The sequence below is a fragment of the Myotis lucifugus genome, unplaced genomic scaffold (genome assembly GCF_000147115.1).
Source record: "Myotis lucifugus unplaced genomic scaffold, Myoluc2.0 scaffold_1285, whole genome shotgun sequence".
Lineage (NCBI taxonomy): Eukaryota > Metazoa > Chordata > Mammalia > Chiroptera > Vespertilionidae > Myotis > Myotis lucifugus.
In genome coordinates, this window is record NW_005872333.1 from 25,795 (window position 1) to 40,642 (window position 14,848).

The following is a 14,848-nucleotide window of genomic DNA, read 5'->3' on the forward strand; positions in this document are numbered from 1 at the left end:
CTCCATATGAAGGCAGCAGTTTTGTCTCCTTTGTCATCGCTGCATCCCTAGTTCCTAGATAGAAGCTGGCACGTGGTAGGTGCTCAGTATTTGTTGAGTGAATGGATGTATTTCAAAATTAGAGGGTTAACTAGTGGTTAAATGACAGAGCTTTAGGGGCTTGGGTCCCAGTCCCCCTTTGTCACCTAGCTGCTTTGTGACTTTTAGGAAGTTTAACCTTTCTGAGTCTCGGTTTTTTATATTTTTTTAAATTACATTTTTATTGATTTCAGAGAGGAAGGGAGAGGGGGGGAGAGAGAGAGAGAGAGAGAAACATCAATGATGAAAGAGAATCATTGATCGGCTATCTCTTTCGAACATCTCACACTAGAGAACGAGCCCAAAACCCAGGCATGGGCCCTGACTGGGAATCAAACCGTGACCTCCTGGTTCATAGGTCAACACTCAACCACTGACCTACCCCGGCCTGGCTCAGTTCCCTCATTTTTTATATCAATGACATGATACTTCTGCCTTTCATTCAACAATATGAAACACCTCCCCGTGTGACCAGCACATGGCTGGTGGCTGGAGTCGTAATGGAGAACCTATATCCTGAGGAAGCGTTACAGACAATAGCCATACAGTCATCCAAATAAACGGTTATTCACAGATTGTGACGGAGGACAAGCAATTAGTGCTCAAGGGCTGAGGGTGGGAAAGAGCTCTCCTGAGGCAGTGACTTCTTCATTCTATTAGTCAGCTTGGGCTGTCATACGAAATGCCACAGGCTCGGTGGCTGAAACAACGGGAATTTATTTCCTCACAGTCCTGGAGGGAAGAAGTCCAAGATCAAGGTGTCAGCAAGTTTGGTTTCTCCTGAGGCCTCTCTCCTTGGCTTGCAGGTGGTCGCCTTCTTGCTGTGTCCTCACACGGTCTTTCCTCTGGGCACTTGCACTCCTGGTGTCTCTCTGGGGTCCTCATCTCTTCCTGTAAGGACACCAGTCAGATTGGATTAGAGCCCACCCTAGCGGCCTCATTTTAACATAATTACCTCCTTAAAAGCACCACCAGCCTTGAAATACAGCCCCGTTCTGAGACGCTGGGGTTTAGGACTTTAGCGGATGAACTGGGAAGCACAATTCAGCTCAAGCATTAATTAAGATCCAAAGGATGCCTTCCAGGCAAAGAAAGGGATATGAGTAGACATCCTGTGACAGGAAGGACTGTAACGAGTTGGAAGAAATGACAGGCCCATGTGGCCTGAGCTCAGAGTGAGGGGCCTTGGTCGGGCATTGCGGCGAGCAGCCTGTGCAGGGCCGCAGTGGCCACCCAGGTCTGTTGTTGGTGATGCGATGAGTTGCCTCATGAAAAGTACTCTCGCCACCAATGGGCTGGAAGGAGGCGACCCCCGGCTCCAGAGTGGAGTGACAGTGAGGGCTCCCTGGCAGGCGGCATGTGAGTGTCTTACAGGGATGGCTCAGGGAGGGGTTTTAAAATTAATTCAATGTGTTTGGGGGACATTGGTTAATAGGCTCACATAGGTTTCACATGTACGTTACTGCGATACGTGATCTGCATGTCGCATTGTGGACCCACCACGCGTGGCCATGAGGGTTTCCCGTCGATGGGAAGACTGGACAGAAGAGAGGCCAGGAACGGACTTCATCCACTGAAGTGGTGAGCAAAGAAATGTCCGAGCACACTAAGGAGAGGCATTCCAAAGTACTGAGTCTCTGTGTTCCGGGTGCTGGATACAGTGTGATTTATGATGGATGTGGTTTATGATGAAAACGGGAAGTTGCGGATGAAATTAATGCAAAGGAGGAAAGGTGTAGAGAGCGCAGTTGCACACGTACCCATTTGTCTGTCTACTGGGAACCAAAACACGGTGGAAATGACTTAGCGAGAAGAAGCACTTGTCTTCCATTTCCTGCCTCAGGTTCAGCTCAAAGCTTCCCCTAGGTTTACCTTAGGGGAGCTGATACACAGCAGGTATCCCTAAAAGCCTGGGGTGGAGGGGTGGCCCTCTCCCGGGCTCTCCGTAAGGGTTGTGCTGGGCAGCAGGAAGTTGTCTCACTCCATTCCCAGAATTCGGTGCCAGGAAATGGAACCCGCTGTGGCCTCCCACCCACCATCAACTCGAATGGCATGGCGACTCCACCCTTTGATGATTCAGACAAGACTCACTCCCTCTTTTCCTCGGAAGGAACCACAGTGAGCACTGCATCCCCGTGGCTGCAGAACTGTGACCGTCCTCTCTGACGCCCTGGACTGAGGGCCATCGGCCAGGGATTGGGAAGGTACAAGGAAGCCCCTTCTGATTTGGGACAGAATTGATGGTTAGAATCTGCTTGGTCATATTAGGCCACATCTCTCTCTGGTAAATCCTGGTCTGGCCTTCAGGAGCGACACAGACAGACCCTAATCCCTCCTCCTGATAGCATCGAGTGGTTGACAGTAGCTGGATGGTGCCCTTCTGATGCCCCAGGTCTTCTGTTCCCAAACTGAACATCGGCTCCAAAAGTATTCTTTCCTTAACAGTGCTTTTGTGCATATCCTTCTGCATAACCCTTTGCATCCTTGTCTTTGTTTTTCAAAACATATTTTTAATTGATTTCAGAGAGGAAGGGAGACGGAGAGAGAGAGAGAAACAACGATGAGAGAGACATTTCGATCGGCTGCCTCCTACACGGCCCCTGCTGGGGATCGAGCCCAAAACCCGGCATGGGCCCTGACTGGGAATCAAACCCGGGACCTCTTGGTCCATGGGATGACGCTCTACCCACTGAGCTACACCAGCCAGGCTGTATACTTGTCTTGGGATACATTTCTATACACTAACCTGGTGGGACAAATGGTGCCTGTTATAGCTTTCGCTGTACATTTCCAGATTGCCCCCCAGGAAGAGAGCTTTTGTTTATACGGCCACGGCCACGGCCACGGCCACGGCGGTTTACAGAGAGCCTGTTTCCCCACGCCCTAGGGAGTTTTCACTCTTTTAATCATTGCCCGTCCCGTCCGATAGGGGAAAGTAATTATCTCCCGGCTGCTTTCATTTGGCTGCTTTGGGTGAGGTTGGACATGTTTTCCAGCCCCGTCCTATACTTTTGCAATCAAGTTTTGGAGCCCAGCACAGGACCTTGCATGTATTCCAGTTAAATTTCATCTTGTTGGATAGAATCATTCTTTCCTGCTGAGATAATTTGGATCCCGATTCTGTAATTCCAACGTATTGGCCTCCCCTCCCAGTCCCGTGTTATTTGCACAGTTGATAAGCAGTTATCTTTGGCTTTATCCAAGTTGTTGATAGAATGTTAAAGGGTTTGGGGCCAAGGACAGAACTGTTTGGCAGGCCATGAGAGAACGCCTGGGGACCGCACTGTCCCATCTGCTGCTAACATTCCGCCTCATTCGGCAGTGGGTGGGGCCTTCGCCTGGGGCACAGACCCAGGCATGGGTCCCAGCCTTGACACTAAGTAGCTCCGTGGCCCAGAGCAGGTGGTACCCCCTTAAGCGAGCATGTGCCACCTGATTTCCTAATGTCCCTTCGAGCTCTGGCCGTCTTGGTCACTCTTGTCCGTGAGGATTTCATGAGAAGCCCTGACACTGCTGTCAAAAGCCGTTGCACTGTGGCAGAGGAAGTGCCCACCTGATTTATAATCGAGTGAAAGGCATTCCTTTGATCATCGATACTGACCTTTGGAATCCCCTTTCTAAACACTGGTCAACCATTCATTTGATTATCTGCTCCAGAATTTGCCCGTGATCAAAACTAAGCTCATTGGCCTTAAATTTATCCAATTCATCATTTTTTTTTTTTTAAATTTAGGACGTTTATCTCAATTCCCCACGATTCCTGGAAATACCCCGAGACCTCAGAGGTGCTCGGCGCTCCCTGCCGAGGCTTGTCAGCGCCGATTACTTCCATCTCACGGAGGAACAGCCACTGGGCTTGCCTCCTCCCACCCCAGCGTGGCCGGGGGGGCCCCGGGTACCCAGAGGGAGTTCATAAACAGCCTTGGCCGTGGTGACAGGAAACTGGGCAAATGGCTTAGGTTACGGGGAACGGAGGCCTCTGTGAGACTCACAGATGCCAGCTGCTCTCGTCATCAGCCGGAGAAGCAGCCCCGGGGCCTGGGGCGGGCACCTCGGTCCTTCAGCTCCATGTATAGCGCAGAGCGGAAGCATCCACGGCCTTGTCTTCGGGTGAAACGGTGACACATTCCGGCGCCTTTCTTGGCTTTACTTTACTCTCAACAGTCGGACAAGACGATTCTAAGGAAGGAATAGCAAGTATAAGCCCGGGGTGACAGATAGAAAGAAACTGAAAATGAAATTGGTAAGCGATTTAAGCGACGCAGTGAATCGGTCCCAGCTGAGTCACCTGGCTTTTTGTCACCCTGCCCGGGATGCCGCTGTGGGTTCACACCTGGTAAAGGTATCACGGGATCATGTCCGTTCGGATTGTCTGTTCTTACTCCTTCAGACAAGTAATGGCCGTGACAGTGACCACAGAGGCTAACGCTCGGCTCCTCCACCCTCGCAGGAATGAAGCCCAGAGGCCTCCCGGCCAGCGCCCCTGTCCAGCAGGTGCTGTGTCCACCTGTGTTTCCCAGGTGCCGAGATGGAGGCACAGAAGAGAGTCTCGGTGACCTGCCCCTGGTCGCCCGTCACCCCAGGGGCAGAGCTGGGGAGGGAACCGGGGCCCCTGGCTCCACACTTCAGCTCCGCTGCTTCCACGTCCCTGAGGATAAGGGAGGAACCGCTTTTGCAAATTGCTTCTCCCAGAAGGTGGAACCGCATCGCACACAGAGGAGTAACACACCGACTCCTCCATCTTCCAAGTGAGAAGGAAGGAGGAGCGAGAGGGGAAAGGGAGCCAAGGACGGACAGGACCCACCTGTCGCCGGGGTGCGCGGCCTCTGAGCCCAGCGGGAGGAGGGGGGCGGGGGTGGGGTAAGTCAACGTGAGAGAGGTGCCCGCAACGAAGAACACAAACACCGGGACCCGGGATTGCACCCGAGCCCGGATCATGGGACAGACCCTGCTCTCCAACCCGTCTTCCAGCAACAGGATCCCAGGGCCAAGTGCGGTAACCGCTGGCCCGCGGAGCGCTCCAGGCGCGGCCAGGACTGCGTGCCAACCGCCGGGCTCCCAATATTGTCTTCCAGTTGCTAGACGACGCTGCTTTCCAGTACATTATCTGGGGTATAAAAGCTGAAATGTAAGTAAAGCATTTTCATACAAATAATTTCAACCGCAACAAGGCCATTGGCTTCTGATGGAGTTGGCAGGAAGAGGTAATGAACTCACTCCGATGGACATATTCAGCGTTCCTCCGGCCAAGTCCAATTGGCAGCTTCGTAATGATGGAAACGTCCCTGTTATTTCCACTCCACCAGGGCTAGGCCCGCTGGTATCTGATTCAGTGTTTACTTCATGAATGAGGTCAGTTCCCAGCACAGCTGGGGTTTCGGCAGAGGGCTCGCGCTGCTGGTCAGCACACAGCGTTCCCACTAGAACCTGACCGGAGCCGACAGGGCTCCCAGGGCCCCCTTCCCGCAGCCTGCCCAGGGCGGCCACTGTCTCTGGCGTTTTCTGGGGTCTGGCCCCGCTCGCTGCTCTGCTAGCCCCTTCCCTGCAGAGGCCGACAGAGCCCGGGCTGCAGCCTGGCACACGGGGGGCACGTCCAAGTTCCCCACAGCCCGGCACTCACCCTCCAACTTGCCCCCTCGGTATTGCGACATCTCACCCCGTAGGAGCTTCGGAGCTGCCAGGAAACAGGGTAGGTTTGTTTGTTTTGTGTTTTTAAAATTATTTATTCCAGGATGGCTCCACTTGTGTGGTGAGAGAGTGACTCAGAGTGCCTGGGACGCCACCTCCAAAGGTAACCATGTCCCACAGGCCGGCGTGTCCCGGGCCAACTCCCCACACTGGTCAAAAACAAAAACAAAAGCTCCCACGGGCCCAGAACACTCCTCTGCACAAGCACACACGTGTGGAGCCGCGTCCTCGCCGCTCACGGAGGGACTGGGGAAACGGCCGGGCAGGAAGCAAAGGGGGCAGCCCGCAGCCTGACAGGGCTCAGCTCCACGCGGCTTCAGAAGCCGCCAGGGGCGCGCCCGTCCCTGGCCTGTCCCCCCGCGTCCTGAGCCGTGCGAGTGGCCGTGGGCCCCGCGCAGCGTGGGGTTGAAGTCCGAGGCGTCTCCGTGGCAATTTCTCATCTCAGTGCCGTCAAGTGTCAGGAGGCTCGGAGAGATCCATTGGTTTGGATCCCAAAGTAACTGGGCATCGGACGCTCGAGCAGGTTGCCGAACGAAGTCTGGGGGTGAAGCTGGAGCGGGAGGTGGTTTAAGGACGGGGTGCAAAGGCAGACCCCTGAGGAAGCGCCCCCTTTCTCAGCCTCCACGAGGCACAGTGTGTTCCCAGCGCCACGTTCTCACCTCCTAAGAGGGTGGTGAGACCCTCGGCCGCTGATGCAGACGCAAGAATAGAACCGAGTGGAGGAGACGCCGTCCCATTAGCCCTGAACAGCGGTCGTGTTAGGTGAAGACTCGGCGCTCTCCTACCGAAAGGGTCCGTCCGGCTGCCACAGGGGGACGCAGAGCATCTCTCCCGACTCGAGGGTCGACATTCCTGTGGGGTCCAGAGAGCCTGCTCGGGGCCATTCAGGTCCCTGCTCTTCCACGCGTCCTCGGGGCGCAACCTGCCTCGGACCCCAGATGCTAGGCCGTCTCCCCGCTCCTGGCACCCCAGCGCTAGTTCCTGCCATCAGTTCTGTAGCCTGTTATCCACCGTTGTCCCAGTCACGTCATCGTATCACCTACCTGGTCTTTCCCCTCGAAGATGCTGCTGGAAGTTTTTGAAGATGGGCCCTAGCAAAGCTCATTCATTCGCACTCTCTGGTCCCATCGCCGACGCTCTCTGCCCGCTCGGCTGCAGCTGCATGGCCGCCTCGCGGAGACGTGAACTCGCCACTCGCCGACCTCAGGGCCTTGGCACGTGCCGTTCCCTCCGCCTACAACACTCTTTCCAGGTCATCCACACGGCACCCTCCCTCCTTCCCTCCCCCCTCACATGCCCAACATTCGGTGAGACCTCCCCACCACCCTGGTCCCTGGTCCCTGCACCTTCCACACACGCCCCCTCCCTCGTGTGATTTCCGTTGAGCTCCCATCCCCTCGAAAATGGCCCACGCGGCTTGTGTCTTCCTTATCTGCCTTCCCCACTGGAATGTCAGCTCCCCGCAGGCAGGGAATTTTCACACTTTTGTTCGCTGCCACAGCCCCGCGCCCAGAACCGCGCCCGGCGTATCCACAGGAACCATGGCGTGGCCCCTGCGCACCAGTCACTCACCTCGGCCCTGGGCATTTCTGCCAGTTTCCCCAGTGACTGAGGACTTCACCCTCCATGAGGCGCTAGGCAAGCTCCTGAAGCTGCAGGAAGCTGCCTGCTCGTTCCCGGGCGAGCCGTGTGGACGGGCCATGCTCTGCCTCCGCCATCCCTGCACCGCCCCCGGGACTCTGTGCTCCGCTTTCCCAGGGCCCGGCAGACGGGTCCCTCCAGAGCCTCAGTGACTGAGGAAGGCAGGTGCCCTCCTCCAGGGCCCCGGCTCCTGGCTTCCGTGAGCTCCCGGGAGGAAACCATCTGCAGGCTGGCGCTCACTGGTGTGAGCAGAGCTCTCCCTGGTCGGCTGTGGGCGAGGCAGCCGCGCAGGCCGGCGGCCATTACCCAGGCTTTCCAGACAGCGATGCCCAAGCCACGGGCAGAGGGACAGCAGCCCGCTGGACAGTCTGCGTAAGGGACACCCGGAGGGAGCGGGCCTCCGTCGCCCTCTCCGCCCGGCTGTGACCCTGTATTTCTCAGCCCAACATGGTTACACACCGACCCCCCCACCCCGGAGACCGGTCCCCGAGGCTCACCCATCTTTCTGCTTTGAACGCTGACAGCTGGTTACCCCTCACAGATCAGAACGACGTTTCTTTCATCTGCCTTGAAAAGCCTTTTGTGAGACGGGGAGTGACCCACCAGTAACCTCTCTATTCCTGTCTGAAGGGGAAACACTTCCAGATCAGAGACCGCGCGGCGGTGCCAAGACCGGGCATATATGAATCCTGGATTCTGCCGCCGAGGCCCCGTCCCTAACCCCGTGCCAGTCGCCGCTTCAGAAACGAGCCAGCGGCGGAGCAGAGCCATCGAGAATCGGGGGGTTGATTCTTTCCCCCAATTAAGTCGTTTGAAACCAACGTTTCCACATTTTGGGGGGGTTGATGTCATAAAATTCCCATGTCTGACTGCATTTTGGAGAACAGTCCGTGTGTGTGTGTCTGTGTGTGTATGTGTGTGTGTATGTGTGTGTGTATGTGTGTGTGTGTGTGTGTGTTGGAATGCGAGAGGTAACAGCAGCATGTGACTTAGGAAATAAGCCCCTGAGCTCGGAATCTGAGATGCGCAGACGGAAGGGCCGCGGGGCCGCGGCCTCGGCTGCCGCGGAGTCACAGGACGTGAGGACTGGCCCTGGCTGGCTGGACGGTAAATGCAGGACGTGAGGACTGGCCCTGGCTGGCTGGACGGTAAATGCTGGTCCTTCTGCAAAGACCCGGTCCGCCGGGCACCAGCTGTTGGTACCCCAGGCGCAGCGTCAGCGGGCTTCTATTTAAAACTCTCACACCTGGCGCCCGGACGGTCCTCGTTCCCAGGTGCCTTCCCCTCCCCGTGTCGGCCCGGTGAGCCCAGCCCGCTGGCATGGAGAGGGGCATGAGTAAGGGGAGCTGGGCAGGGGGGGCTTTCACCTTGGCTGCTGCCGCCAGGCCCAGAGGCAGACAAGACAGCCCTGGAAACTGCCAGGGGAGAGGCGGCCCGGCGCCCAGAGGTGGGGGAGGAAGGCTGGCTCCCTTCCTCGTGTTTAAGAGACGGCAAAGGCAGACACGCACTGTTTTGTGCCTTCACAGACTGCACTAGGCGGCCCTCGGATGTGCCCGGGCCCCGGGGGGCCTTACCTAAATAAGCTCCAGATCTGTCAACATCAGTTAGGGGCAAGGGGGGGGGCGGATTTAGAAGGGGGGTGAGAGAGGCCCAGCTGGTGTGGCTCAGTGGTTGAGTGTCAACCGGTGAACCAGGAGGTCACAGTTTGATTTCTAGTTGGTCGTGGCACACGCCCAGATTGGGGGCTCCATCCCCAGGGGAGGGCGTGCAGGAAGCAGCCGATCAACGGTTCTCTCTCATCACTGACGTTTCTATCTCTCCCTCTCTCTTCCTGTCTGAAATCAATGGAGATATATTAAATATAAAATTAAAAGGAGGGGGATGAGGGAAGCTGGGAACAAGGAAATGGAGGGATAGGCACCAAAAGCAACCTAAGGAGGAGAGCAACTAGGACAGTGTCGGGCCCGAGCCCACGGTTTTCATCGTCCCCCGGGTCCAAGTCCCGCACCCTAATCACGGAGCGGGCAGCGGGGGGCTCAGATACTCCAGGACGGCGGTGTGCGACTACGGACTTTGCTCCTATGTGGTCCCGATCGTGTAAAACTTCCCGGTTCTGGTCCTCACAGGGGCCTCTTCCTGCTCCTGCTCCTGCTCCTCCTCCTCTTCCTCCCGGCACAGCCACCATCACGGACAGGAGCAGCCGGCCCGGAGCAAGGCAGCGCTCACGTTGTAGAAGCTCTCCAGCCGGCTCCACAGAGACAGGGACGCTGCGCAGAGGAACAGAGACATTCCAGAGATTCTTCACGTGCAAGCGGATATTTCCTCTGAGCGTTTCTAGACTAAATAACACGCCTTGTGTCTACAGGACGGGGGATACTGCTGGCCTGGCAATGCTCTCCGCACAGGGTGAGCGCAGGGGGCCCGGGCGCCTGGGGGGAGAGGAAGGTGAGGCTGCCTGAGTCACGTCTCTCCTGGGAGAATATCTCCCTCCACTGACACGACACCCATTTCAGATTCGGGGGTAGGCGGGGTTGTTGGCAGACCTTGGGAATGAAATGGGCTGGACTTCTGAGAATAAATCTACCTGGGCCTCTCATTAACCATTTTCATATATATAGATTTAGTCCTCACCCCAGGTTATTTTTTCCATTGATTTCTATAGTAGAGGAGAGAGAGAGAGAGAGAGAGAGAGAGAGAGAGAGAGAGAGAGATGATTGGTTGCCTCCCGCATGAGCCCCTACCAGGATGAAGGAACATGCAACAGAGATATGTGCCCTTGACAGGGAATCAAACCTATGACCCTTGTCTGCGGACCAGTGCTCTAACACTGAGCAAACCAGCCAGGATTCATGTATATATTTTTTAAAATATATTTTTATTGATTTCAGAGAGGAAGGGAGAGAGAGAGAGAGAGAGAGAGAGAGACATCAATGATGAGAGAGAATCATTGATCAGCTGCCTCCCGCACGCCCCACACTGGGGACCGAGCCCACAACCCGGGCATGTGCCCCTGACGAGAATCAAACCCAGGACCTTTCAGGACGCTCCATCCACTGAGCCAAACCGGCCAGGGCTCATGTATATATATATATATATTTTTTTTTTTTTTGGCTCGTGTATATTTTTAATAGACTTTATTTTTTAGAGCAGTTTTAGGTTCAGAGCAAAATTGAGGAGCAAGTACAGAGATTTCCCATAGATGCCCTGCCCACCCCACATGCACAGCCCCTCCCCCACTGCGACCATCCCGCACCAGACGGGACACCGGTTACAATCGGTGAACCTACATTGCACACCATTGTCACCCTAAGTCTGCCTGTCACATTAAGGTTCACTCTTGGTGTCGGACATCCTGTGGATTTTGGCAAACGTGTAACGACATGTGTCCACCATTGCAGGGTCATGCAGAGCCATTTCACTCCTAAAAACCCTCCCCTAGGCATCCCTCCCTCCCCCCTGATCACACAGTCTGCAGCCTTTTCAGATTGGCTTCCTTCACTTAGTCACATGCACCTCGAGTTCCTCCATGTCTTTGCATGGCTTGGTAGCTCATTTCTTCGGTGCTAAACAATATCCCATTGCCCGGGTGTAGCCACTTTTATCTACAGGATGTGGCGAAAGTAGGTCTACAGCTGTGGCTTGGATGTGCATCTCTCTGATCATGAGTGACGTGGAGCATCTCTCCACGTGTCTGTTGTTGGCCGTCTGCATGTCCTCGGCAGAGAAGAGTCTATTCAGGCCCTTTGCCCAGTTTTTAATGGGCTTGTCTGTGGGGGGTTTTTGGGGGAGGGGGAGTGTTGAGTTTTACAAGTTCTTTCTAAATGTTGGATGTTTACCCCTTATTCGATGTATCATTGGCAAATAGGTCCTCTCCAGAGGGTTGTTTTTCCATTTTGTTGATGTTTTCCTTTGTTTAATGTAGTCCTATTTGTTTATTTTTTCTTTTGTTTCCTTTGCCCAAGGCAATATATCAGAAAAATATTACTGAGAGACATGTCGAGATTTTACTGCCTGTGTTTTCTTCTAGGAGTTGTATCATTTCGAGTCTCACATTGAAGTCTTTAACCCGTTTTCAGTTTATTCTGGTGCCTGGTGTGAGAAGGTTTCATGTTTTTGCACGAATCTGCCCCGTGTGCCCAACACCACTTACTGAATAGACTCTCTTTACCCCGTTGTATGGTTTTGCCTCCTTTGTCAGATATTAATGGACCGTAAAGCTGTGGGGTTCCTCCTGGGCCCTCTACTCTGTCCCGTGGATCTGTGTGCCTGCTTTTAGGCCAGTGCCATGATGTTTTGATTACGATGCTTTTAAAAGCCTCCCGTCACAGATCCGCCAGATTCTCCCTGGTGCCGCAGTGTCTCTACCGTCACCGAGTCTGGGAACTTTAAAGCTCTCTGAGGCCCGGAGGAAGGAGGTGGTGAACTGAAGTTACATAACCGGCATGAGCAGCGCTGAGCTAGCCTGAGAGTGTAGCCCGCCTACTTGCAGGAAACCCTTTAATCCCCTCCGAGAAATCCGGCAGAAAAACCAATGTTAGACCAGAAATTCAACTACTCGCAGCCTCTACGACAATCCTATCTAGAAAGGTCTGCGTACAACCAACGCCAAGCTGAACGTCCCACGAGAGAAAAGCAGGTCTCAGGCTATTCCGACCTCCTGGTCAGGTGTTGCCAAGAACCTGCCTCTTCCGTCCTAACGGCTTGATACACACGCGCATGCCTTGAAGGCCGTCACTGGGTACCACCTGCATTCGCTTGAACCAAGGTTAAAGTGCCGCCCCAACTGATGAACGTGGGCAGCGATAGTAACAAGTGTAGTGTGTGTGTATCTCGCTGCGTAGGGACTGCCCCTGGAGAACAGAACCTACTGTGCGCACACGTAGTGTCTTATCCACACAGGACCGTGAGGAGGGGAGGGGGGAGGAGGCAGGGGAGGAAGGAAAGGTTGCCCCGAGCACAGTCACCATCTCGGCTGAGGTGGCTGCTCAGGGAGACAGACACTGACGCTCCCCACCCCTCCTCCTGCGCCCCTCCTCCCCACTCGGGCTGGGAGGGCCGCTGTGCCTGGCTCTCTCAGACACATGCATGGCCCTCTCCCGGGCCCCCCCTGGGAGAGGTTTAGCTTCGCTTCTGTAAGAGACCGACAGGACTGGCCCTGCCCCTGACCCTTCTTCCCGCCTGGACGGTGGGCGCGATTCCCGGAGCTGCAGCAGCCACTGGTGACCATGCGGTGGCCAACCAGCCCTTTAGTCCACAGTCTAGTCGCCTCGTGCCCAAAGGCCACTCCAGCTGCCAACCCTCTCTCCCCGGGTGTGACTATGGCGATAGTAGGGCACGGGAAGTGCCCGGAACATCATTCAACCAGAGGAGACAACTGCTCTTAAAACTAACCGCTGGCCTAGTACGCTCAGTGAATACAAGTGGAACAAGAAGTTAAAAAACTATTCTGCTTCCATTCTGGTGAAGGTCCCGAGGCAGAGCGCAAACCAGTGGGCGCCAGCTACTACCGAGTTCCGAAGTGAGGCCCTAGGCCCGCCCAGAGAGCTGTCTGCGGACCCATGACCCCACGGGTGGAGGCTGGCAAGGCCAAGGGGGGGAGGTTGGGAATGAGATGATTACTTTAAGGAGAATTGTTGGATGCTATGGCACTTCCCCCACACATCCACCCCACCACGATGAGAGGAGGGCCTGTGAACTTCCAGGGGGCCCCTGCAGAGACGTACGTCCCCAGGAGCTTGGGGACCGCACAGCCGGTGTCTGTACATGCCCACGAGATCTAAACAGCAAGAAGCCCTCAGTCAGAACAAGGAGAGGTGGCTGCCCGGGTGGGTACCGAGTCCCACCCCCTGGGGCTTGCCCAGCGCCCAGATGTGGGCATGAGAGAGAGCGGGCCCGAGGGCTGCCGGGGAGAGGGGCTACGGCACCAGCTAAAGAGTCCTCATGCCCCCAAGGGAGCCACTGTGAGCAACCCCCCAGCTCATGGGGTCTCCAAGGAACCCCAAAACCCCTTCCCAGAGAGTCAGCCTTTAATATTTTCTATGGCCAAAGGGAGCCAAGGCTGATTGCAACCCCCACCCCCACCCCGCGCCCCAACGGGAGGCCTGTGCGGAACAGGAGGCCGAGAAAGACAGGATTCTCCTCTGAGTGACTTCAAGCTGCACACGGGCTCCTGCCTGTGGCCGTGGACTTGGACTGAAACCGGCACCGTTGGTTCTCCTGAGTCTGCTGCACGGCTTGGGCTCCTCCGCCTCAGGCCCTGGGAGGCACATTCTTTGGAGTAAATGCAGATGTGAGCCTAGCAGTTGAGTTTCTCCGGAGAACCCAGGCTCAGAGGCACTTCGAGAAGGGCTCGCCCCACTTCCCACCACAGCTCCTGGCTGGGAGCAGCCCCGCCGAGTGGGAAGAGGTTTAACTCCGATGAAGCCCCAGCCCTGGAAGGCCACAGGGCGTCACAGGGCTGCCAGCGATCCCCAGGGAGCATGAGCAGGCCCTGGAGAGGGGGTTTCCCTCCGGCGCCTCCACCTGCCGTGGGTGCTTTTAGATGGACCGAGTGCTTCCCAGGCCCCTTCTCCCAAACACTGAGCTCCTCCCTCCTCAGAGAGCCGCGGGTTCTAGAGCACAGTCCTCTGTGGGTCTTGGGCCAGCGGGGTATTTACAGCTCAGGTGCCCAGGCCGCCGGGCCAGCGGGGTATTTACAGCTCAGGTGCCCAGGCCGCCGGGCCAGCGGGGTATTTACAGCTCAGGTGCCCAGGCCGCCGGGCCAGCGGGGTATTTACAGCTCAGGTGCCCAGGCTGCCGGGCCAGCGGGGTATTTACAGCTCAGGTGCCCAGGCCGGGCAGCGAGTGGAGCTGATGTTTCCCGATACGGGGAGTGGAAGCTGTTTGTGCTGGGAGTCGGTGAACTGGTGCGAGGGGAGGCTGCAGCCACGTCCCTGTCCTCCGACCCGGAGGAAGGTCTGCAGGCCCCAGGTGAGAACGACCTGGCCCTCTCTCCCGGGCAGCCCCCCTCAGCAGACACCCCTGAACCAGGAGGTCATGGTTTGACTCCCAGTCAGGGCACATGCCCAGGTTGCGGGTTCGATCTCCAGTGTGGGGCATGCAGGAGGCAGCCAATCAAGGATTCTCTCTCATCATTGATGTTTCTATCTCTCACTCCCCTCCTCTCTGAAATCAATAAAAATATATTTATAAAAAGAAGAACAGCTACAGCGAAGTGTCCCATGAATGAGCTATGTCAGTACCATGGGAGGCCGACAGCCGAGGCGGAGGAGGGAGCGGGGGCGGGGTGGGGAGGGCGGGGGGCAGGGGAGGCCCAGGTCTGCAGGGCCTGAGGGCACAGCCACACACCAGCAGCGACATGGACAGCCGTGGTGAGTTTATAAAGCTAAATGTGTTCCTTTGAAAGGCCATCCGTTGGTCATTTGTCCTGAGATGAAGTAAT

The 14,848-nt window shown here is 56.0% G+C and overlaps 2 long non-coding RNA genes across 2 annotated transcripts; one reads left to right on the forward strand and one right to left on the reverse strand.

Moving 5' to 3' along the window:
* Nucleotides 1-616: 616 nt before the first annotated feature.
* On the reverse strand, nucleotides 617-4,504 carry LOC111824368. Its single transcript, XR_002827457.1, has 3 exons — nucleotides 4,367-4,504; nucleotides 4,071-4,257; nucleotides 617-969 (listed from the first exon to the last, which is right to left on the reverse strand). It is a non-coding gene; the product is annotated as an uncharacterized LOC111824368 (long non-coding RNA).
* Nucleotides 4,505-5,748: 1,244 nt separating this feature from the next.
* Nucleotides 5,749-8,281, forward strand: LOC106695435. The gene is made up of 2 exons (XR_002827456.1): nucleotides 5,749-5,869; nucleotides 6,436-8,281. It is a non-coding gene; the product is annotated as an uncharacterized LOC106695435 (long non-coding RNA).
* The last annotated feature ends 6,567 nt before the right edge of the window (nucleotides 8,282-14,848 follow it).